The sequence below is a fragment of the Hylobates moloch genome, unplaced genomic scaffold (assembly GCF_009828535.3).
Source record: "Hylobates moloch isolate HMO894 unplaced genomic scaffold, HMol_V3 SCAFFOLD_10, whole genome shotgun sequence".
NCBI classification, from domain to species: Eukaryota; Metazoa; Chordata; class Mammalia; order Primates; family Hylobatidae; genus Hylobates; species Hylobates moloch.
In genome coordinates, this window is record NW_026652285.1 from 95,376,237 (window position 1) to 95,399,815 (window position 23,579).

Consider the following 23,579-nt stretch of genomic DNA (forward strand, 5'->3'; position numbering starts at 1 on the left):
TGCTGGGATGACAAGCGTGAGCCACCGCGCCCAGCCATAATTTCGATTTTTTTAAATTTATTGAGACTTGCTTTGTGGCCTATCATATGATCTATCTTGGACAATGTTCCATGTGCTGATAAAAATGTATATTCTGCAGATCTTAGGTAGAATGTTCTCTAAATATCAGTCCATTTGTTCTAGCATGTTATTTAAGTCCATTGTTTCTCAGTTGACTTTTAGTCTCAAAGATCTGTCTAGTGTTGTCAGTGGTGTACTGAAATCTACCACTACTACTGTTTTGCTGTCTATCTCATTTCTTAGGTCTAGTAGTAATTGTTTTACAAATCTGGGAGCTCCAGTGTTACATGCGTATAACTTTAGAATTGTAATATCTTGTTGAATTGATTGTTTTATCATTATATAGTGACTATATTTGCCTTTACTGTTGTTGCTTTGAAGTTTGTTTTGTCTAAGAATAGCTACTCCTGTTTGCTTTTGGTTTCCATTTCTGTGGAATACCTTTTTCCACTTTTCTGAGTTTACAACACTCCTTCTGTTAGGTGAGTTTCTTGAAGACAGCAGATATTTGGATTCTGTATCCATTCTGCCATTTTGTATCCGTTAGGTGGAGCTAGTTTAGGCCACTGACATTCAATGCTAATATTGAGATGTGAAGTATCATTCTCTTTATCATGTTGATACCTAGTTTGTTTGTTTGTTTGTTTGTTTCACTGTATAATTGTTTTACAGATCCTGTGGGTTTTAAGCTTTCTACTTTGGTGCATATCAGCCTTTTGTTTCAAGGTTTAGAACTCCTTTTAGCATTTCTTGTAGTGCTGGTTTGGTAGGGACAAATTCCCCTGGCATTTGTTTAAAATGACTTTATTTCTCCTTCATTTACAAAACTTAGTTTTGTGGGATAAAAAATTCTTGGCTGACAGTTGTTCTGTTTAAGGAGGTTGAAGACAGGACCCTAATCTCTTTTGGCTTGTAAGGTTTCTGCTGAGAAGTCTGCTGTTACTTTGATAGGTTTTCCTTTGTAGGTTATCTGATGCTTTTGTCTTACTGGCTTTAGAATTCTTTCCTTCATCAGTTAACAAAAATTTACTGTACGTTTAAAAATAGATAAAAGAGTATAATTGGAATGTCTGTTACACAAAGAAATGAAAAATGCTTAAAGTGATAGATGCCTTATTTACCCTAATGTGATTATTATCCATTGTATGCCTATCAGAACATCACATCTACTCCATAAATATATACACCTACTATCTACCCTTAAAAAACTGAAAATTAAAATTTAAAAATCTAAAAAATAAAAATAAAAAAAAAAATTGACTACTTTTAACCATGTCCACCATAACCAACCTGGTCAGAGCAACCACCATCTCTCGCTAGGATTATACATTGCCTTTCAACTAGTCATCTTACTTCCCCACCTGAAAATAAACCCTTCCCCAGAGTTTATTCTCAGCAACAGCATCCAGAGTATTCCTGCTAATCTATATTAGCATCCAGGCACGGTGACTCACACCTGCAATCCTAATACTTTGGGAGGCTAAGATGGGAGGACTGCTTGAGGCCAGGAGTTCAAGACAGCCTGAGCAATATAACAAGACCCTCTCTCTACAAAAAATTTAGTCAGGCATGGTGGCATGTGCCTTTAGTCCTAACTACTTGGGAGGCTGAGGCAGGAGGATCACCTGAGCCTGGGAGTTTGAGGCTGCCGTGAGCTATGATCACTCCATTGCTTGCCAGCCTGGGCAACACAGCAAGATCCCATCCCTAAAAAAGAAAAAAAAAGAATCTAAATTAGGTAATGACATTCCTCTGCTCAAAACCGTCTAATAGTTTCCTGTCTCTGAGTAAATGCTTCATAATAATTAAGGCTATCAGGCCCTAATAATCTGATTCCCATTAACTTCTTGGACTCAACCTCTATCACTATTCCTCACTCACTGTGCTCTATTCATACTAGTATCCTTGCTGAGGCTCCCACCTCAGAGCCTTTCCACTTGCTAGTTTGCCCCCAATATCCACATCACCCCTTTTCTCACTTCTTGGGTGTCTGCTCAAATGTCATCTTATAAGCCTATCTCTGACCACCCTATGTAAAATAGTGACCTCAGCCAGGCGTGGTGGCTCACACCTGTAATCCCAGCACTTTGGGAGGCTGAGGCAGGTGCATCATCTGATGTCAGGAGTTCATGACCAGCCTGACCAATGGTGAAACCCCGTCTCTACTAAAATTACAAAAATTAGCTGGGCATGGTGGCAGGCGCTTGGAGTCCCACCTACTCGGGAGTCTGAAGCAGGAGAACTGCTTGAACCTGGGAGGCAGAGGTTGCAGTGAACCAAGATAGTGCCACTGCACTCTAGCCTGGGCAACAGAGCAAGACTCTATCTCAAAAAAAAAAAAAAAAAAAAAAAAAGGCAACCTCTCTCACAGCAGTCCCTCTGAAAGCACATTTGTTTTATTTTTCTGCATAGGATTTACCACTGGCAGATGGTGTCTTTGTTTACTCTGCATTGCACACCTAAAACAGTATCTGGCACAAAAGAGAAACACAAACGAATTTCTCAAAATATTTTCTCATACAGGATCACATTCAATGCTCACATGATCCTGAAAAGTAGTAAAGAACAGATAAATTTTTTATAATCTTTTAAAATGTGAAAGCACAAATACACAAAGATGTTAAATGATTTCTCTATGATCACACAGTGAAGTACTTGCAGAACTAACCCTAGAATTGGGGTCCCCAACATCTTTTCCAATTCACATCACTGTCTCCACAAACAAATCAAAGAGCAGGTAGATATTTGGTTTTACACAGTGATCTTTAAAAAGCTCAAGTTGGCATCTATTCCTTTAAACCACGATCAAACATGAAATAGCACCAGAATAGTACATGACTCCGTAGCTATTTATTTTCTTCTAACTAAAAGGGAGTAATAGAGGTCATCAGACTATTTTTAGAATTTACAGATTTTGTGACAATTCTGACCAAAACGAAAAAGGGGTAATGTGCCAAGAAACAGTTAAGAATTCAAATATGCCAGGCGTGGTGGCTCACACCTGTAATCCCAGCACTTTGGGAGGCCGAAGCGGGTGGATCACAAGGTCAGGAGATCGAGACCATCCTGGCTAACACAGTAAAACCCCGTCTCTATTAAAAATACAAAAAAAAGAATTAGCCAGGCATGGTGGCGGGTATCTGTAGTCTCAGCTACTCGGGAGGCTGAGGCAGGAAAATGGCCTGAACCCGGGAGGCAGAGGTTGCAGTGAGCCAAAATTGCACCACTGCACTCTAGCCTGGGCAACAGAACGAGACTCCGTCTCAAAAAAAAAAAAAAAAAAACAAAGAGTTCAAATATTTGGCCAGGCATGGTAGCTCACGCGCCTGTAATCCCAGCACTTTGGGAGGCCGAGGTGGGCGGATCACCTGAGGTCAGGAGTTCAAGACCAGCCTGGCCAACATGGCAAAACCCCGTCTCTACTAAACATACAAAAATTAGCCGGGTGTGGTGGCAGGCACCTGTAATCCCAGCTACTTGAGAAGCTACAGGAGAATTGTTTGAACCTGGGAGGCCGAGGTTGCAGTGAGCCGAGTTTGCGCCATTGCACTCCAGCTGGGTGACAAGAGCAAAACTCTGTCTCAAAAACAAAAAGAATTCAAATATTATCTGTGCTTCTCTGTCCGCTGAAGCACACTTAACACTGAAGAGTAAACCAATACCTTGGTAAACAAGCTTAAAACAGTGACTTTGATTCTCAAAAGACCTTCTGTTGCCATTCTGTACCACAGAGCATGGCAAAACAAAACGAAACAAAACAAAACTCATATCTGGAGACAGAATGGACACGATTATTTCTCTTAATGAGGCAAGTTTGCAAAACGAACTTAGAACTTGCAATCCAGTCATAGGCAAGCAGTAATGTTAACAAATTACCAATTTTGAAACAAGCAAAAATAATAATATTCAGCTTGGCAAAATAAATAGGTTTTAACCTACAAAAAAAAAAAAAAAAACATAGATTCACCAATATTGTGTCCATACAGGAAAATTCTCTTATACTACTTAAAAGTGCTAAAAATTAATAAGTACATTAGATCCTTCAGTAATATAGTAATTTAATTTCCAGGCTCTTGCTACTATTCATTCTTCTCTTTCTGGCATCCTCTGCCACAGTTGGAAACTGTGTATCTAGGTCAGAAAAGACAAGTAGCTTTTCAGAACAATTCAATATCTTTGGCTCAAGTGTTGATATTATAATTCAACCCTTTCACAAACTCCTTTTAAAACCTGACGTAAATCACAAGATTAGTACTACTGATATTTATGAAAAGCCACTGGAAAAAATAATGTGGAGGTAACGGACAAAAGAAGAATCTAAGATAGGCCATCCAATGTAATTGGTGTAAAAGCAATAGACTGGGGTCAAAAGATCTGTATTACAGTTCCGGCTCAACTCCTAACGTGTTCGCCAGCTGTGAACAAACCTCAATTCTGAGCCTCAATTCCATCATTTATAAAAGAAAAGGGGTGAACTATACCTAGATTACTTTTTACTTTTTTAAGTCTACTTAAATATGATTCTATGATACATGAGAAATCTGCAAGTACCTTCCTATGAGATCAGTTAAAACTATTCCTTAAAAGTATATGTTTTTGCAATGTAATCATATTTTAAATACCGTAGATAAAGCTAAAAAACAGACAACTGGGGAAATTTGGAAACTGAATATTTGACATTTGGGGATTACTTCTGGAGTGTGATAATGGCATTACGTGAGTTTCATTTTGGAATGGGGGAGTCATACCTTTTAGAGATATATACCAAACTACTTACAGATGAACGTATGAATGTGGAAATCCGGGATTTTAAAACAATAATCCAGTTGCAGGGGCAAGGAAGTAAAATACAATTGGCCATATGTTGATAGGTATTGAAAATGAATGACAGGGGGTTCTTCATGGTTCACTGGGGTTCTTGCCACTTGTGTATGTCTGAACGTTTCCATAATAAGATTTTTTTCTTTTTTTCTTTCTTTTTTTTTTTATTTTTGACATGAGTTTCACTCTGTTTGCCCAAGCTGGAGTGCAATAGCACAATCTCAGCTCACCACAACCTCCGCCTCCCGAGTCCAAGCAATTCTCCTGCCTCAGCCTCCTGAGTAGCTGGAATTACAGGTGCCCGCCACCACGCTCAGCTAATTTTGTATTTTTAGTAGAGACGGGGTTTTGCCATGTTGGTCAGGCTGGTCTTGAACTCCTGACCTCAGGTGATCCGCCCGCCTCGGCCTCCCAAAGTGCTGGAATTACAGGCGTGAGCCACCGCACCCGGCCAAGAAGATTTTTAAAATATGAACAAATTTATCAGGAATCTAATCAACCTTCCATTTTTCTGTGGTAAAATGAGGTTTCCATGTCATATTTTCTGCTTTGGAAAGTCCATTATGTCTAATTGCATAAAACCAAAGCAGGTGAAACTGTAAAAGAATAAAAAAAACAGCTTGAGGAGCAATTTAATAATAACTGATAACGTCAAGGATGCAGATACCCTATAAGCAATGATACCGCTTCTATTTACAGCACCTAGAGTAACTTCAACACAGAAACCCAATAAGACAGACAACACCAACATTTACTGTAGCACTGATTTTGTGCATAATCACAAAATACTAGCAATCTAAATGTCCATCAACAAGAGAATAAAGATATACACTGCACAGTTTATGAATGACAGTGATCCATTTCATCATGTCTAAAGTCAAAAACAATGTTGGAGGAAAAAGCTAGTTGCAGAATAGCATGAACAAAGTGATGCCCTGAATATAAGCTTGAAAAAACATAAGATAATGTTACATATCATTTATGGAGAGAGATACAGATATACTTTTTTAGTATAAAAAACATTCAAAGTAATGACAAAAAATTCAGGAGAGTGGTTACCTTTGGGAAAAGAAGGATTAGAACACATCAGGAAAGGGGGGTGGGGGGCTAGGGGAGGGATAGCGTTAGGAGAAATACCTAATGTACATGATGGGTTGATGGGTGCAGCAAACTACCATGGCATGTGTATACCTATTAACAAATCTGCACGTTCTGCACATGTATCCCAGAACTTAAAGTATAATAAAAAGTTCAAAAAAAGAACACATCAGGGAGGGATATACACATAATACATATCTGAGCTACTATTTCTTAGGGTAAAAAATCTGAAACAAGTTTGGTAAAACATTAGAATATAAGAGAGATATTTGTGGTGAACACACAATTGTTTATCATATTCTATTTTTGTCTATAAGCTTTAAACAATTTCTAATTTCAAAATATTTTTAAAATTATGTGAACAGGTAAGAGACGTAGAAACAAAAGGAACTTTGCTCCTCTTTAGCAAGAAGTTACTTTAGCTTTGGTTTTAGCCTTCCAGTACTAGCAAAATAAGTATTCAATGTAAACTAAATATTGATATTGAGTAGAAGATATAAGAAAGTTCTCCATCAAAGAAGACTGTAAGTTTTTTTTTTTTTTTAAGTGGAATGAGACATATTCCAACACATAATTATCTAGGAGAGTAAAACAAGACATTCAAAGTATTAGAGGGTGCTGGCTAAAGTCACTGTCACTATTATGAAGGTTGCAAAAAGCACCGAAGAAGGTAATACTGCCCCAAAACATTCTAATTTTAACTCCAATAATACTTTTCTTAGGACAGATCTATGGAAAGCCCAGGATGTTTCCTAAGTCCTGTAACCTGGCAGAACTCAGCTTCTAAGTTCTGCCTTCCCCGCAGATTTCATCAGGATTTGCTTACAGACCTTAGCTAGCACACAGTTTGTTGTTAGGAGGGTCCTAGAGTAGGACTAACTCTAGTGCAGGAGTCAGCAAACTTTTTCTTAAGGGGCAAAATAGTAAATATTGTAGACTGGTGGGCCACACAGTCTCTGTGGCAACTACTGACCTTTGCCATTGTAGTATAAAAGCATCCATAAACAATATATACATGAATAAGTATGGCTATGATTTAACAGTATTGCTTAGCCCAGCTTTACCACATGGTCTTTCTAGCATTTCATCCAGATGCCTGGGAGGTCTCTCAATTGTGGCTGGGACAAAGTTCTAACATCCCCTAGCCACATACTTCTAGTATTTGTTCCACTGCCAACCCTGTGGCAGCCACCTGATAAACCCTCCAGTCTTTCCCCATCATGGACACAGCCCAACACTCTGCCAAGAATTCACAAGAGACACACACAAACATTTGGGAACCTCTCTTGTACAGCGTCTTCTTGTCTGGTTCCCTTCCCCGAACACTTTAGCTGTCTTAAGTGTACCAAACTCCAACCTCTGCCTCCTCGACATGGTTAGGTGACATGCTCTGCTTGCACTCCAGCTCAGGAAATTGTCCTCAGGCAGAGAACAGGAGTAATCACTAAGCTCTCATCATAAATGTCAAGATTACAATCCTGTGCAGCCTGTTGCCCAAAGCCTGAAAATGTTCCCACATACATTCTGTTAAGTTTCGTAATTGTTTATGGCAAGAAGGCTAGTCTAGAACTACTTACCCATAATACTTAGAAGTCTTAGTCAATAAACATTCTAGTTTCTACTACATATCAAGACCTCAGCTGGGGCACAGTTAAATATTATGCTATGGTATAATCAAAAGAACATCAGGGTGAGCATAACTAGCCATTTATTCATCCATCTAACCAACAAATACTTACTAAGCATCTACAAATACCAGGAAAGCACTTGACTTTATGTCTTCAAGCTTCAGTATTAACAACACACCCTAAAGTGGGATGATAACCTGCCCAGCTAATCACATAGATTTGTGGCAAGAATTAAATGAAAAAATGTAAAAGCATTTGATAAAGTACTACACAATATGTTATTTTTGTGATGCCTACAATCATACTCTTATTAGTAAACCACAAGAAGTTCACCATGTACACTTTCCCAACAGCAGAAACAACATGTAAAGAGGATGGCTCTAAAAAAGTATGGGGTGTATGTGTGCATGTATGTGTGCACATGTGTGCTGGTGAGGGAGGTTTCCAGATTTCAGATCTGCTAGAGAACAGAGTGCATACATGGAAGTGACAGGAGATATAGGTATTTACCATACAATGTTGATAAGCAGAATGAAATATTTTCAAGCTCAGCAATAAAAATAATTTTCAAAATAAATAGTAAGTTTGTCTAGATAAATTACACTGGTCACACTCATTTTCTCATCAATGGTCGCCATACACACACACACACAAATTTATATATCTATATATCCCATTATATATATATATACACACACACATATATATATATATATACACACACACATATATATATATATAAACAAGGTTCAGAAAAAGAGTAAATCATTCAAGAAACATATAGGCTGCTGAGAGTTTAGGGAAAAGTCATGGTAGCAGACCAGTGAACCTTATTCAGATACTTGTATTCAAAACACAAATGTGAATCTAGCTTTTAACAGAGGCTTATTTTCTATTCAGGGGTTTGGAATGAGTAATTTGTAGTTATACATATTGGTATATTCGAAAATGCTTCCTGTTCTTTGATTTTCTTAAACTATCTTCTTCATCTATTCTACCACTGCAATCTCAAGACTTTAAATAAGTGTCAACTATAGAATTAACAGGTATGGGCACAGAAAATGAGAAAAACAAAAGTCAATTATTTCTTAAAGACACAAAAGTATAACTATAAAATAAATCTGAATATTAAAATCAAGAACTTTTGGTCATCAAAAAACACCCTAAAGATGGTGAAAAGACAAGTTACAAACAAGATTTTTGGAATAGATACATCCAACAAAAGATAAACATCAATAATATAAAAAGAAGTCTTAAAATCCAAAAGAAAAGCAAAAAAAAAAAAAAAAAATACAGGAGTAGGGTAAGAAAAAAACAGAAAAAAAAGGCAAGAACAAGCATTTCACAGAAGGTAAAACACAAAACCAATAAAAAGAGAAGAAACATTATTATAAAAAATGATCAAGCAGGCCGGGCGCAGTGGCTCACGCCTGTAATCCCAGCACTTTGGGAGGGTGAGGTGGGTGGATCACGAGGTCAGGAGATCGAGACAAGCCTGGCCAAGATGGTGAAACCCCGTCTCTACTAAAAATACACAAAAATTAGCTGGGCGCGGTGGCAGACGCCTGTAATCCCAGCTACTCAGGAGGCTGAGGTATGAGAATCGCTTGAACCTGGGAGGCGGAGGCTGCAGTGAGCCGAGATCGTGCCACTGCACTCTAGCCTGGGCGACAGAGCAAGAATCCATTTCAAAAAAAAAAAAAAGATCAACCAAATGCAATAAAAATGAAATACCATTTTAGATCTATTCAAGCTCCAAAAACATTAGAAGTCTAAAAATACCAAGAACTGGAAAAAATGTGGAGCCGCAGCGGCTTTTTATGTATTGATGGTAGGAAAAAATGTTCAGTCTTACTTCCACAAATTGAACAGTCCCATAACCTATTAGGCAGGGATTTTACTCCTAGGTATACACCAAGAGAAACTCACACATGTACAAACAAGAGACACATATTAGAATGTGCATAGCAAAACTGTTCACAATAGCAAAAACCTGGAAAACATGCGAAATGTCCATTCACAGGTAAATGAATTAAACTATGTACATTAAGATAATAGATTATTCAACAAAGTAAATGAACTACAATGACATGCAACATTATGAATAAATTTTAGCATTACATTAAGTAAAAACAGTAAGTCCCAAATGATTACATCATAGAATAAACTTTTTATAAAAAATAAACCAAAATTAAAAAACATTCCTTCTAAGAATCCATAAAGATGTAATAAAGACAAATAAAAACAGAAAGAGGATGAATACAAAATTCAGGTTTGAATTCTGTCAAGGAAGGCATGGGGATAGGATGGTTGGGGAAACCTGGAAGTCACATATAGGTTATTATAATAAGTACCTACCTTTTTTTCCCCAATGGTGGATAAACAAGTGCTTATTGCAGGCCAATGAAACTATGTCATAAACAAGGATTATGACTAATCCATTATCTAATTCTGTGCACATTATATCCAATTCTTTAAAAAGCTTCTCGGCCTATATTAAATTTTTACTAAATTAAGTTTTGGTCTTCCTGACTGAAGTATAATTTTTTACATTTAGGCCAAATTGGTTCAACTATAAAGAGTTGTTATACTATTTTCCTAATATGGATAACTTTAAAATATTGAATTGCTAATATAGTGTCCTCCTAACTTATCACATCTGAGTATAATTCACAGACTATAATTTGACTCATGGTATATCCAATATAACAGTATTAATAAAACTGCAACTGAGTAAGTACTCAGTTTGCTACATACTAGAAAAAGAACAAAAACTTCCATAATCTATAGAAAATAATCTTGCTTTTTACAAGATGACTTCTCAACTAACCCCTAAAATATAGACACTAACTCAAAAAGAACCTTCTTACTCCTGAATGACACTTTCAAGTCAACCTTAGTATCTTTCCCAATCTTTTGCTCTGAATAAGAAAATGCAAGACTTCTTCCTTAATACAGATTTTTCTCAGTTATTTGAAAACTCAACATTAGGATTTTCCTAACCACTCAGCCACTTAATAAATAAATGCATGTGTATACATTTAACACTTCAGAGGAAGGTAAGACTATAAAAAGAATTTGTTCCAGTGAGTTTCAATTACCGTATTTTGTCATTTCCAATATGGTACTTACAGAACTTTATATTCACCTACCTCTGACAGGGGTTCATGAGGAAAACAGTACATATTAATAATTGATAAGCATTTGTCGAATGATTTTCATATGTAAAATGGATATCTTGCCTGAATTTCCAGTGGAAAACAAACTTCAAACTACTAAAATTTGTGTATTTATTAGCTGCAAGGTTTTAAACTATCCAACTATTTGGATAATAATGACACCCCCAACGCCCCTCCCTAGCCAAAAAAGAGAGAGAAAAGGGGGAAAGAACAAGCAACACCAGCGACGATGTGAGAAGTGGATTCAGTTATCAAACATTCCCAGATGTCCTTGGCTTTCCCAACACAGATCCTTCACATCACTATCAAGAATATTATCCACAGATAAGCAGGAAAGAACATTGAAGACAATCTAGAAATAGAGACATTTCCTACCAGGCAAGACATCAATAAGTGAATACATTTGAGTCTTAAATACACAAACACACATTCCCATACAGCGTTACACAAAGCAATTCTTATTAAAAATTAAGCAAAGTAAATTCTGCATCACAGACATTCCTGTGTGGTTCAAAATCTCAATATTTCACAGATAAAAGGGCCAGACTCATAAATTTTAAAACTCTCACAAGATCATGCAACTAGCAAATGGCAGAGATTAAGTGCAAATTCAGGTCTGATGACTAGACTTCACAGAAAATTAAAGAAAAAAATAGAACTATGTCAGGAGACCAGGGCTATAGTGTTGAAATGGCCACTCGGCCATAAAGGCTTTTCCCCGGCTCTGTAAATTCTGTTTCCTGAAAAATAATCATTGCCCACCTATGTGCTCCCAAGGCCACAATGAAGGTTCATTTACTAACAGTTATGGAAGTAGTTTGAAACGTACAGTCTTATATAAGCAGGGAAGATTACCCTTCCAACCTAATCAGTGTACTGAAACTCAAGGGACAGCAATACAATGCCATGAACTTGTGACTGGTGTTTTCTCAGTATGCAACAAATTCTCTAATTCAAGAAGAATCCTGACAAAATCTCAGTTATTCAGAATGTGTAACTGATAAATGGAAAAGTACAGCCACCAGGTTCGTTTTTCGAACTTGATAACTTTATTAAGGCAGAACAGAATCGACTAAATTCAGCTTCGAAAGGCCTACCCACAAAACCCTAACAGTAATAATGGCCAGATACTCAGCTACATCTTTTACATGAATTACTTCAATTAATCCTCAAAAACCATCTGTGGAGAATATGATTATACCAATTGGACAGAGGAAACAATGGTTTAGGGGAATGAAGTGACTTACCTGAGATCAAGCAGCTAGTCTGCGACAGAGCCAGGACTAGAATCAGACCACCTGCTGCCAGTCACAGTGGCTCATACCTGTAATACCAGCACTTTAGGAGCCAAGGCGGGTGGATCACCTGAGGTCGGGAGTTCGAGACCAGCCTGGCCAACATGGTGAAACCCCGACTCTACTAAAAATACAAAAATTAGCCAGGCGTGGTGGTGCACACCTGCAGTCCCAGCTACTCAGGAGGCCGAAGCAGGAGAATTGCTTGAACCTGGGAGGCGGAGATTGCAGTGAGCCGAGATTGCGCCACTGCACTCCAGCCTGGGTGACAAAGCGAGACTCCATCCAAAAAAAAAAAAAGAATCACAAAAAGTAGAACTACCATTTGATCCAACAATCGCACTACTGGGTATCAACCCAGAGGAAAAGAAGTCATTATATGAAAAGGTACTTGCACGTGCATGTTTACAGCAGCACAATTCACAAAATTGCAAAAATGTGGACCAGCCCAAATGCCCATCAATGAGTGGATAAAGTGTGGTATATATAAATATACGTATACACACACACACACACACACATACACACACACACACACACACAGAAAATGGAACACTACTCAGCCCCAAAAAGGAACGAATGACATTCTCAACAACCTGGATGGTATTGGAGACCATTATTCTAAGTGAAGTAACTCAGGAATGGAAAACCAAACATCGTATGTTCTCACTAATAAGTGGGAGCTAAGCTATGAGGATGCAAAGGCTTAAGAATGATGGGTGGTGAGGGATAAAAGACTATAAATCAGGTTCAGTGTACACTGCTTGGGTGATGGGTGCACCAAAATCTCACAAATCACAGCTAAAGAATTTACTCATATATCCAAATACCACCTGTTCCCCAAAAACCTACAGAAATAAAAAATTTTTTATTAAAAATTGAGAAAACAAAAGAAAGAATCAGACCACCTGTCTACAGAGCTGGGACTCTTCATGACTCATTATGCTAATAAAGGTTCTGCAAAACAGACCATCCCTCTCTTGAAAGAGTCAGGTCAAATGCTACCTCTCCAGAAAGGCTTCCCTCATCCCATCCCAAGTATAACGTTAATTCTCCCTCCTCTTTGTTCTCAAAAAAAGTTTTACTTCCTCTCAGACAACTGTACCTACCTATACTATACTCACACAGATATGAATGAACAAATATGAAAATCTTATTAGTATTATGGATCTTGACATTTATGCACATGTGTTTATATGTGTGTGGGTGTATATATATGTACAAAATCCTGGCTCATTTTTTAAAACAAAATTTTACTTTAGTCTCTGGGCATATGGAGTGCTTCGCATTATAGTTTCTGGTGTCCACATTTTTGCTCCTCTTGTTAATAATCACTTGGTATGGACAGTGATTCCACTGTTCCTGGGTTAGTGGTCTTAGGCAAGCATGTAACTAAGTCAGTGGAGTTGCCTGATGCCAAAGCCCAATTTCTTTCTTCTTTTTTTTTTTTTTTTTTTTTTTTTTTTGTCTTAAAGAGATGGGCTCTCACTCTGTCACCCAGGTTGGAGTGCAGTGGCACAATTACAGCTCACTGCAACCTTGAACTCCTGGGCTCAAGCGATCCTCCCACCTCAGCCTCCCAAGTAGCTAAGACTACAGGCATGCACCACCATGACTGGCTAATTGTTTTATTGTAGAGACAGGTTCTTGCTATGTTGCCCGGGCTGGTTTCCAACTCCTGGGCTCAAGCGATTCTCCAGCCTCAGCCTCCCAAAGCTCTGGGATTACAGGCATCAGCCACTGTGCCCAGCCTGAAGCCCATTACTTACATAACTCACCCAATCATTACATCATTACAGCCACTCTGATTAATTCTTAAAGCTAGGGTTAGGGTAAGAACCAGAACCATGCCAATCTCATTTACTATTCAGTTAACAAATATTTATTGTATACAAATTATAAAAATTCAGTAAGGCCAGGCGTGGTGGCTCATGCCTGTAATCCCAACAATTTGGGAGGCCAAATTACCTGAGGTCAGGAGTTCGAGACCAGCCTGGCCAACATGGTGAAACCCCGTCTCCACTAAAAATATAAAAATTAGCCAGGTGTGGTGATGCGTGCCTATAATCCTAGATACCGGGGAGGCGCAGGCAGGAGAATCATTTGAACCCAGGAGGCGGAGTTGCAGTGAGCCGAGATCGTGCCATTGCACTCCAGCCTGGGAGACAAGAGCGAAACTCCATCTCAAAAAAATAAAATAAATAAATTCAATAAATACAGTGTTGGTAACATTCTAAAATTCTATGAACAAGAAGGACCTCAGCTTCTAAGTTCGATTCTGGATTCTTGCATTTCCAAAGCACAAAGTTAGGTCTACTCCTAATGTCTGATAACAGTGAAAGAAAGATTTCGGACATCTCATTTCCCACTCCTCTGCTGAAAATTAGACTCAACCATGCTTACTCCGTAACCTACTCACAGAAATAAGATGTTTAACCCTTGGAGTAAAATTTTTCAAAATACCATCCTTAACATCTTAAACCCTCCACCCTTATCCTGCATTCAACTTAAGACAGTGCCTTGTCCCGTAGGAAGCGTCTTCTCATCTTGACCTGTACCGCTACCCCCTTCCCAATCCTTTGCCTGGCATGGATTGAATTAAGAAGACCTCCCATATCTGCCACTGCACTAGTTTTGCCTTATGTTCTACCACTTACCAGCTCTGTAACTACATGTTCCTAGAAGGCAGATACTGTGTTTTGCTCTTGGCTGTATACTCCTAGTATATATCACAATGCCTAGATAGTAAGCTTTCAAATAGTTGTCAAGCGAATAATCAAATGAATAAATGATTGATGACTCAATTATAATTCCTGGTACTTCAGGGTGGGAATACGTGCAACTCCTCATCATTCTTTATAGTTGGAGCACAGCTAGGCTCATAATTTACAACAGACAGTCTTGCCATAGAGATGTCTATCATGCTCCATGCAAATATATGTCGTGACCACAGCTGCTGTGCTTACTACCCTTTTGTCACTGAGAAGCAAATCCAAGCTTATCAGAGTGTACTTGAACTGAGGTCCTGACCACGATTCATTCTAAAGATGGTTTATTCTCAGAAAAAGGGAACTACCCATATAAATAGCAAACACTGCTACGATATCATGTACAATTACATGTCCCATCTTGTAAAACTGATTACCTTGGCAAGTGAGCCTTCGTTTTTTTATCTCCCATGTTCCATAGAGTGTACAGGACACTTCACATTAATTACCTCAGTTAATATTTACATCAACTCTACAAGGTAAATGTGATACGACCAGTCTCCATTTTAAGGTTTACAAACTGAAACTCAGTTAAGTCACTTGTCCAAAGGTACACAAGGGAAAATCTACAATTTAAATCCAAGTCTGTTAGGCGCCAAAACCTATGGTTCTCTACAATTTTAAGCGCCCTCAAGTAAAAGATACCTGTCTTATCTACTTCTCAGGATGCTATGAATCAACTAAAAATTGAGCTCCGGTGTCAGGAAGAAATAATCACCCAATAACTTAAAGTCAGGCTTCCCATTTAGTATTACATATAAATACAAACTCAACCCAAAAGATAAAAGGAACCTCAAGAATCAAAGCTGCCATAATGAATGAGTTACTGATACTATCTTGTAAAAATTTAAGTCACTGTTAGAAGTTGGGCTTTTTCAAAACAAAGTTACTCAAAATGATAGAGTAGAAGGATAATTTGACCATCTGTTAACAGGGTGGTTAAAGGTTAGGAAAACAAGACCAGAAAGAAAAAGAAAGCATCTTATTCCAAGAATAACAAGCCATATGCAAAGATACTCCCTTGCCAATTTATAAGAAACACAAAGAATGTGAAAAAGAAATGGGAAAAATAATGAGACAGTATTTAAAGAATGTCTTCTCTAAGTTGTCAATTAAAACAAGGTACAAATCATTGGCAATTAGACCACAGACGATCTGAAATACAACCTAAGAACAGCACCATGTGTTTACTTCCTCCGAAATTAAAAGCATGCCCACTTAAAGGCATATTCTCTCATGAAATCATTCTAATCAATGCAAACAGTCACCAGATAAAGTTAAACCTCCCTTAAAACTATAATTAGCTACTAGTTAGGTTATTTTCAATAAAGGCATTTGATAAAAAGCTGAACTATTTTAAACTTAAACATATAAGTGGTGTCCATTCTTATTTCTCACTGTCCTTTACTGACAATATTTGAAGATGCTGGCATTCAGTATTGCAAATCCACACTGGCTTCTCTGCCACATACGTTCGCTTTTCAACTTCTTAAAGATTAATGAGCCTTCACTTAAATGCATTTCTAGCTTGTCAGTCCAGATGCTTCAATGTCTTTATACAATTTCTCTTCAAATAAAATTTTAACAGACAAGGCAGTTTTTTATTCTTTATATTTACGGTGGAAGCTTAGTTAGCATCCTCACACTACAAACAATTCCTAAAGAAATCAAATTAAACAATGCCCATAGATGTTTCTAAATTCAGCACCCAGCACAATTCCTACATCTTTCCTATGGCATCTTCACAGCTTCTGTCTATGATATACTGTCTTATCACAGATTTAACTAATATTACCTCCTTCTCTCTCTTCTTACTACACATTATTAGCATAGAATGTTTTCTTCACTGTTCTTCACCATTATTTTTATAACTATAATGAGTTAGCTGAGGAGTGGACTGGGAATGATATGTAACATATAATCAAAAACAATGCAATGAGGAAATAACCTAAATGAATTATATAGCTTATTTACATATTAAATATGACTTTTAAAGGACATAAATTTCCCACATAAGGTGCAGGGGTGGGAAAATATAATTTGGTTAATTATCCTATATATATTCCATTAGTGACTGGAATTACGATTAACCATGTGCCAGGCATCAGGGTGAATACTAACATACATTATCTAATTTAATAACACTAACAATAATAATAAAATGACACCTCACATTTACATAGTGCTTACTGTTCTAAGTACATTGCATATATCATTTCATTTATCCTTGCAACAACCCTATAAAATAAGTACTATTATTTCCAATTCACAGATGAGGAAATAGAGGCCTGAAAAATTTAACTAACCCACAATATAAATGAGGAAGTGACAAAGTCATAATTGAGATTTAGGTTGGAAGATAAAATCAAGCCAAGCTCTTGCCCTGTAAATAATCACTGTATCACCCCTGCCCCTAAACCATTCTACAAGGGCTCCCTATGCCCTAAAAGACAGAGAACAGGAGTTTACAATCTCCATAATGATACACCACCTCACATACAACCTTATCTTCAACAATATTTATAAACTTCAGCTAGAGCCAAATCAACCTTGCTGCCATTCCCCAAATCCATCATTCAGTCCCCATGCCTTTATTCACGTAACCTCCCCCGACCCAAAGAGTCTCTATGATTTCAACCCCCCACAAACTCTGCCTGGGGTTCAGACCAAGTACCACCTCCTTCACAGGATATTCTCTGACATATCCAGCCAATTGTAAAATTCTCTTTGCATTAAACTCTTCTGGTAATTACCACAGGCTATCACCATTTTAGCTATTAATCACATACTGCCTCATATTACAAATTGAATGTTTTCAACATGCTTTTCTCCAAACTATAAATTGAAGGCCAGAATTATGTCCCAAAATCCAGTATCCACCTCAGTTCATAGCAAAGTTATACATATAAGAGAAGCTCAATAAATACTGTTAAACTGACGTACGTGTACTTTTATTTAGTGAGACACAGTAAGGCAAAGTGGGAAAAGTATAGGCTTTGATGTCTCACAGACTTGGATTTAAATCCACCATTTTCTAGCTGTGTGAAAGGGACAAGTTATCCAGAGTTTTTATTCTCATCTGTACTAACAAAAATAAAACCTGTATTTCACAGAGTTGCCACAAAATTTAAATGAGAGAAAAAAGACAATTACCTTCAAAGGAAGGACACACTGCCAGCTCTCAATATTAACAATGGATCCAGAAAACAGAGGAATGGGAGCTTCCCTGTGCTTAAAGAAAATAACTGCCAATACGCAATTCTGTATCTAGTAAATATATGGCCTTCAGGAATGAATGCAAACAAATGAACTTTCTGATAAACAAAAAGAGTACGCCACAGGTAAACCTGTATTAAAAGAAATTCTAAAGGGTACTCTTCAGGCAGAAAGAAAATTATTACAGATAAAAAATTAGAGATTCAGATGGAAAAAGAGCAAATAAAGTGGTAAGCATATGGGTAAATCTAAGTGAATATGAACAGTTATAACATTATTTTTAAAATGACAAATATTATTTAATACAGTGATGCATCTCTTAACAAAAGTGATACAACCTGAGAAATGTGTCACTAGGCAATTTCATTGTGTGACATCATAAAGTGTACTTACACAAACCTAGATGTTATAGTCTTCTATACACCTAAGTTATTATAGCCTATTGCTTCTAGGCTACAAACCTGTAGCAAGTTATTCTATCGAACACTGTTGTAGGCAACTGTAACACAATCTAAGTGTATCCACACACAGAAAAAGTACAGTAAAAATATGATATTATAATCTCATGGGACCACTGTACATTGTACAAGCAGTCTGTCATTGAAACTTCATTGTGCAGTGAATGACTAAACTTGCGGGCTTAAATGTATACAATCATGTACACAACTAAAATGGCATGTAAGTTGAGAAAAGGGTAAAGGAAGTTAAAGTATTCTAAGATGCAGACATTGTCAGTACTACCAGTTACCAATTAACAATAGACTCCAACAAGTCAACAATGTATCATTGTATTTTCTAAGAAAACCACTAACAGGACTGTATAACTAACTTCCAAATAACTGAGGAGAAAACATGATTTATTTTTTAAAATACCCCAGTACAATGCCACTTCCTTTCAAAGTAGGAAGAAGTAACTTTTCAAAAATGAAGAAAAGACTTAGCAGGGTTAAGTGACTTCCAAGTTGTAGAGCTAGTACGCAGGATTGGAATTTGAAATCAGGTCTGTCTAGCTCCAAAATTTATATTATTTCCATGACATCATGTTAATTCTTGGTGGAAAAAGCAAAATGACCAACTGACAATAAAATAGAGATGTTTGTTTTTTGTTATAGAGATTTTTTTTTAAGGTAGTGGAAAGAATAATTAGAGAAAGAAAACAACAAAGAATTTTTAAAAAGAGAAAAAGAGGAGCTAAGCTGGGTGACGCGTTGGGTCTCTCAGGCCTGCCTGTGTTTCAGGTCATAATCTCCTTCATCTTGGCTGTGGCTGTGACCCACAACATGCTCCTACTAAGGGGTGCCCCTTTCCTACCATGACTCCGGAGAGCCCTTCCTCCCGAAGACCCTCTCTGTCCTTTTGCCATCCCTCCCACATCCTGCCACTCACATCCTCCACGGGTGGTAGCAAAAGACAGAATAGGCATGCTCTTCATGCTGTCTCAGTAACCAGCTGATGTGTCCTCAGACAAGTCTTCCCGGGTCGCACTTTCCCCATTTGTAAAAAAGAGGGGTTGGATTAGAAGATCTCTTAAGACCCTTCAGAGTCATATTTTATTATCAATTAACTTTTAAAAATCCACATTTTGAAAACAGGAAAATTAAAAGACTATTACAATTAACACTTGTGTACTCTTCATTTAGGTTCATCAATAGTTAATGTTTTGCTACATTTGCTGTATCTCTGTGTTTTGTGAAACCATTTGAAAGTAAGTTGCAGACATCTTGACTTGACCCCTAAACTTCAGTGTCTTTTTTAAGAATCCGGGCCAAATGTTTTATACAATGCTCCACATTCTGATTTCTCTGATTGTTTCTTCATTTCTGGCAATGATTTAAACAAAGGTGATGTTGCATAGTCCTTACTGCATCAAGTCAGGGGGTACTTGATGCCAGCTCCTTGAACTTAAGTTTTAGTCACTTCATTAAGGTGGTGAATGACAGATCTCTATATTGTAAAATTATTTTCCCTTTATTAAGTAGAAAGTAATCTGTACAGTGATACTTTGAGACTGTGTAAATATTTTCTTCTCCCAACAGTCTTTCACCTAATAGTTATGGCATCCAGTGATCGTCCTTACCTGAACCAGATTATTATGTGGGGTATACAAAAAGGTGATTTGCTAATTATAAAATTCCTTTTACATTTATCACCTGGCAATCTTCTGCAAAGAAGATTTTGCCTTTCTCTCTTTCTCTTCACCTCCTTTTCTACCCCTCTCCTCCCTTTCCTTCTCTTTCTCACTATGAAATCATGGCAGTGTTTTTTTTTTTTTTTTTTCTCCACTCAGTGTCTATTACCATTTTGTAATGTTCAAGTTGTCTCAAATTTGGCCTGTGGTAGCCTTTACAAGTGAGTTCCTGTGTTCTTCAGACATGTGCCCCAAGTCTTTCACAGCTCCCTTGCTTTTTGACACAAGATGTTCCAGACTTAGATAGCACTCTTCTGGTCCCACACCTGGAATTGGCCACTTCTCCAAGGTTCCTCTTAGTGGCAAATGGCATTAAAAAAACAATATATGGGCACTACTAGATAGGCTCATCTCTGCTGGCTGTCATTGCTTCTAGGCCCTTTCAGTCAATAAAGCAAATAAATATTTTTAAAACCATGAGTTCAACAAATTACTAAAATCAGAAATAAAAGAGGAGCCATCTACACTAAACTGTTGGGAATTAAAAAGATAATCAAGGAGTACTATGAACAATTCTATGGCCACTGTTTGATAACCTCAGTAAAACGTATCAATTCCTTGGAAAAGCATAATCTTCTGAAGGTCACACTAGAAACATAGATCGTCGGAATAAGCCTATGCCTGTTAAAGAAGTTGAATTAACATTAAGAATATTCCAAAAGGAGAAGGCACCAAACCCAGATGGTCTCTCTTATGAAATCTACCAAATTTTAGGAATCACAACCTACTTTTACAATATGATCCAAAAATTGTGCTTAAGTATTTACCCAATTGAGATAAAAAGTTATGTCCACACAAAACCTGCACAGGAACGTTTATGGCAGCTTTATTTATAATCACCAGAACTGGGAGCAAAAAAGATGTCTTTCGAGGTGAATACCAAAAAAAAAAAAAAATGCAAATGATAGCAATATTACTCAGTGATTTAATGGAGTTCACCATCAAAGCATAAAAAAGACATGATGGAAGCCTAGATAGATAGATAGATAGATAGATAGATAGATAGATAGATAGATAGATAGATAGATGAAATAAGCTCACCTAAAAAAAGCTATGTAATATATTATTCCAACTATATGACATTCCGGAAACGGCAAAACTAAAGACAATAAATATATCAATAGTTGCCAAGATTTCTGAAGAAAGAGGACAAAGGTTAATAAGTGGAAATAGGGGATTTTTAGAGAATGAAAGTATTCTTTATGAGACCATAATGGTAACCATAACACTATAAATATTTCAAAATTCACAGAACTGTATAGCAGAATGAACATTATGCAAATTATACTTTAAATAATAACGTATCAATATTTGCTCATTAATTTTAGCAAATGTGCCAACAGTAATGTAAGATGTTAATAATAGGTGGAATTATGAGGTGGGAGTGAGGGGATAGAATGATACGAAAACTTTTTGTATTACATGCTCAATTTTTATGTCAATCTAAAACTCTCTAGTTAAAGAAATACATTAGTTTTTAAAATAATAATATAGTACCACTGTTTCAGGGAGATCTCTTTATGCTAATGTTCAACAATCAGGTAATATCTAGACATTAGCTCAAAACATTATTATTAAATGTGAAGCAAAATTGGAAAAAAGAAACACAAAAGCATGAGTTCATATGGATAATTCCAATTCAATATTACAATTTTTTTTTATTTACCTCTTGGATTTTCTTCCTCTTCCACTAAAAATCTTGATTCTTAGTATTTATTTATATTCATATATGTGCTTTATAATTAACAGAAATTACAGGGAACAGTTCAACATTTCTTTGTGGGATAAGCTCTCAGAGGCAAGAAGCCACTTTATTAATGGTTTATTTTTTACTTCTGACACAGGCAGAACCAAAGGTGCTAGAGCAGAGCAGAACCAAAGGTACTAGAGTAGAACAACAACAAAGTAGAAGCAAAGAAGAGTACGCAAGGTGCTCCAGAGATGCTATAGTTAGAAAAATTCCACATGGATTTACACTGGCAGAATTACACTTCACAACATGTTTCAAAATTCTGAGTTCCACAAAATTCGAATGCCACAAAACAAAATACACAGTGAATAAAAAAATCTACTCATATTTATATATTAGTTCTAATCTTTACAAGGTGGAGCCCCATTTTATGAAGAAACTAAAAACTAAGAGATTAAGCTAACCAAATTCACACCCACTCATGCCTTGTCTAATCTGGTCTCCAGTCATGGGCCCAAATCTTTTTTGTAACTATTTCCTAACAGCTGGACACACCTGTAACAAAAACACAATTCTTCACTCACAAAACAAAACAGCTTTCATTAACCGTCTCGCAGTTCAGGAACTAAACAGGGCTACCTATTACCTACTGAATCAGATTCCACCTGACTTAATTCAACCCTATCACCCATTGTTCCCATCACTTCTAATTCCAGTCAGACCAGTGAGTTCTCTGTTCTAAAAAATGCCAAGATAATTCCCATCCACAGACATACTCTCGATTCATCTTTTCACACAACTTTCACTAAGCATTTACTATGTGTTCTAGGCCTGTACTCGGTACTAAGAGGAAAAAGATAAAACAAGAAATCCAACCTCAAAGAGTTAATAACATTATAGGAAAGAGATACTTGTAACTGATTAGGTAGACTCAAACAAGTACTATACTGGGGTACAAAGTCCTATTGAAAACAGAGTAAGATGTCAAAAAGAAGTGACCAACTGGAACTTACATGTACTCCTGGTAGTAGTGGAAAGTGAAAAAAGATACTTAAGAAAACTTTTCAGCAGTCTCTCCTAAAGCTGAACATATACAGAACCCATGACCCATTAGTTTCACTCCATGTTACATACTTACAGAAACATATATATTTAAACCAGAGGACGTGCAAATATGTTCACAGCAGTACTTACTTGTATTAGTCAAAAACTGGAAATAGCCTATGTGTCCATCGATAGTACAATGGATAGTGTTATACTCACATAATGAAACAATATGAAATCAACAAAAAATGAAATCCACAAATATTGAAAGAAATGCTGAAAGAAACAAACCATACACACACAATTTTGATTACATAAAGTTTGAAAACAGGCAAAACTAGTCAAAACCAGTGATTCAGTGGTGGAGTGGGGAGTGCGCAGTGATGAAGATGAGGACACGGGAGAAGTTTCTGGGTGCTAGCAATGTTCTATTTCTTCTGGGTACTGGTTATAAGGATGAATTCACTTCATGAAAATTCATCAAGCTATACACACTTATGATTTATGTAGTTTGTTTTACACTTTAACGAAAATTTTACTTACAAAAGACAGATGGGAAAAAGGAAAACAGAAAAGTAAACTAGCATTTATA

At 37.0% G+C, this 23,579-nt stretch overlaps 1 protein-coding gene across 8 annotated transcripts in view; it reads right to left on the bottom strand.

Annotated features, from left to right (window-relative positions):
• STRBP (spermatid perinuclear RNA binding protein) overlaps positions 1–23,579 on the bottom strand; it is a 148,393-nt gene that overhangs the window by 80,763 nt on the left and 44,051 nt on the right. Inside the window, exon 1 of one of the 8 annotated variants that reach the window (XM_058445189.1) lies at positions 1,686–1,775. The exons of the other annotated variants lie outside the window; for them this stretch is intronic. The gene's annotated coding sequence lies outside the window, so the exon portion shown is untranslated. Of the gene's footprint in view, positions 1–1,685; positions 1,776–23,579 lie in introns of those variants that run through there. 8 annotated transcript variants of the gene reach the window in all.